The following is a 3422-nucleotide window of genomic DNA, read 5'->3' on the forward strand; positions in this document are numbered from 1 at the left end:
GCGAAGTTGGCTGAGATATAGCCCAATGCTGCCCAGTTTCTGCCCTCTTCTCTACCCTCCTCCGTGTGCCCAGCTCCTGTCCATTCGTTTATCCATCCCCACCATCGTGGGGCTAAAAATAGCAGCGACTTGGTTTTCGCCTAGATTCACTCAGAGCTGCCAGCTCCAGCCGATAGAAAAGTGGAGAACAGCGGCRTGATGACTCACAGAGTGTATCTGTATGTGTGGTATGGTATTTTAGTGAGTGAGTTTGTGTATTTGTTTGTGGCGCACATGAATGTGTGTGTAAGCACGTCAGTGTGTGCACTGGAAGGACGATCTGTTCCTTCTGTTTTGAGCAAAGCTGGCAAATAACTCTGGCTCTCTCTCCTCCCTCTCTCTCTCTCCTGCCTCTCTCTCCTCCCCTCTGTCTTGCTTGCTGGATGGCTTGGCTCAGTCAGCTTGGTGATTCCTGGTATTCCCTCTGCCTCTTTTTCCCCTCGCTCTCTTTCCCCCTTTCAGTCTCTCTGCCCGTTTCACTTTTCTTCCATCCTCTTTTTCTCTCCTTTCCTACCTCCCTCCCTCTCTAAGACAGACAGGGAAGTGCTCCGTGTCGAGTACAGAGGCTCCATGGTATTCGGCTGAAGGAACATTTGAGTTCAGATTTGAGGTCAGATTGAACTGCAGGATGGAGAACTCGTTTCCTGTGCACCCCCTACTTACAGTATGTTAGGATCTTAACCCTTTACACTGGTGGGAATTGCCCTATAACTATATGGATAGGGATACATTGAAATGTTTCTTACAGAAGAAATATGGAAAGTACATGCATAACCATGGTAACAATTGAAAGGGGAAAGTTTTCCCAATTATGGGAAAATTATTAGACCACAGTTCACCTGACAAGATTGAATCCAAACATTACACTGTTGATTTTGTGTGTATTACCTTAACGACATCTGAAAATCCTCTGGATACCTTCAGTAACAYGATGAGAAAATTCCTGGACGATGTGTTGTAGGTGCAACATAAGACAAGAGAATGACAAGGGTTTGAGACAGAGGACTAACTGGTGTCTCCAAGTGGCCACACACACACCTCTCCAAAGTTTTTTAGGACTCAAAGAAGAGTCTTCAACTATAAGGTGCTTTTTTTTGCATCCTAGCTGTGCAGTAGAGGAACTAGACCAAGCACACGTGTAGTTGTTTAGTTAAGAGCACAACCCTGCATCCCCGCCGTCACGCAATTACTGTTGTTTACGCAATCAAAAAACGGTCCATTAAAAAATCACAATCTGGGTCAGCCAAGCATCATTTGAAAGCTTGTTCTATTGCCAACAAGACTAGTAGCTAAGTTATATATGATCTTACAGGGTTAAAATGTTCACAATTCACTTCAGTGGAAACAGATTGTAATTTTGGTGCGGATAGAAAGGAGACCTGAGTGCATTCTGCTGTGTGTAGAACAACCCGGGGTATGACACCATGTCATCTAGTAACTGTACATCACACATAGTGATCGTGAACGTTGTAAATTACATGACTTTAATGATACGGAAATGTGAAGTGCACATTTGGACTCCCAGGTTGTTGTTTGCTGTCTTTGTATGAAATCAAAAGTGGTATGTAATTATAATCCTCAACGTCTCATCTTTCAAATTACATAAAGTCCACTTCATTTTACAGCATTTACCTCATTTAGTCAGAAAAATATTTTCTACATTTTCCCAATTAGCAGGAGGGATAGGGCAACTACCGAACGTCTGTCAGCCAAAACCAATAAGGTGCTGTGAAGGTCTGATGTCATGTATGTTACTATACAGACACTGCATTCCTTTCCATTTAGTTTTATATTTTATAAACAATACAAAACATACACACATCAACTACATCACACCTGCCCAGACCCACTAGAACACACCTCCATCTCCATTAACTACATCACACCTGCCCAGACCCACTAGAACACACCTCCATCTNCTCCATTAACTACATCACACCTGCCCAGACCCACTAGAACACACCTCCATCTCCATTAACTACATCACCCCTGCCCAGACCCACTAGAACACATCTCCATTAACAGGTCAACATTCACAAGGAAACGGGGCCAGACGAATTACGAGGACGTGTACTCAGAACACGAGCGGACCAACTGGCAAGTGTCTTCGCTGACATTTTCACCATCTCCCTGTCCGAGTCTGTAATACCAACATGTTTTAAGCAGACCACCATAGTGCCTGTGCCCAAGAACACCAAGGTAACCTGACTAAATGACAACCGATCCGTAGCACTCACGTCTGCAGCCATGAAGTGCTTTGAAAGGTTGGTCATGGCTCACATCAACACCATTATCCCAGAAACCCTAGACCCATTCCAATTTTGCATACTGCCCCAACAGATCCACAGATGATGCAATCATTATTGCACTCCACACTGCCCTTTCACACCTGGACAAAAGGAACACCTATGTGAAAATGCTATTCATTGACTACAGCTCAGYMTTYAACACCATAGTGCCCTCAAAGCTCATCAATAAGCTAAGGACCCTGGGACTAAACACCTCCCTCTGCAACTGGATCCTGGACTTCCTGACGGGCCGCCCCCAGGTGGTAAGGGTAGGTAACAACACATCCGCCACGCTGGTCCTCAACACAGGGGCCCCTCGGGTGCGTGCTCAGTCCCCTCCTGTACACTCATGACTGCACGGCCAGGCACGATTCCAACAACATCATTAAGTTTCCCGATGACACAACAGTGGTAGGCCTGATCAACGAATACGACAAGACAGCCTATAGGGAGGAGGTCAGAGACCTGGCCGTGTGGTGCCAAGACAAAGGAGATGATTGTGGATTACAGGAAAAGGAGGACCGAGCACGCCTCCATTCTCATCAACGGGGCTGCAGTGGAGCAGGTTGAGAGCTTCAAGTTCCTTGGTGTCCACATCACCAACAAACTAACATGGTCCAAGCACACCAAGACAGTCGTGAAGAGGGCACGACAAAACCTATTCCCCCTCAGGAGAATGAAAAGATTTGACATGGGTTCTCAGATCCTCAAAAGGTTCTACAGCTGCAACATCAAGAGCATCCTGACTGGTTGCATCACTGCCTGGTATGGCAACTGCTCGGCCTCCGACCACAAGGCACTACAGAGGGTAGTGTGAATGGCCCAGTACATCACTGGGGCCGAGCCTCCTGCCATCCAGGACCTCTATACCAGGCAGTGTCAGAGGAAGGCCCTAAAAATTGTCAAAGACTCCAGCCACCCCAGTCATAGACTGTTCTCTCTGCTACTGCACGGCAAGCGGTACCGGAGTGCCAAGTCTAGGTCCAAGAGGCTTCTAAACAGCTTCTACCCCCAAGCCATAAGACTCCTGAACATCTAACCAAATGGCTACGCAGACTATTTTAAGGAGAGAGAGAGAGGCGAGAGAAGAGAGAA

The sequence above is a fragment of the Salvelinus sp. IW2-2015 genome, linkage group LG19 (assembly GCF_002910315.2).
Source record: "Salvelinus sp. IW2-2015 linkage group LG19, ASM291031v2, whole genome shotgun sequence".
Lineage (NCBI taxonomy): Eukaryota > Metazoa > Chordata > Actinopteri > Salmoniformes > Salmonidae > Salvelinus > Salvelinus sp. IW2-2015.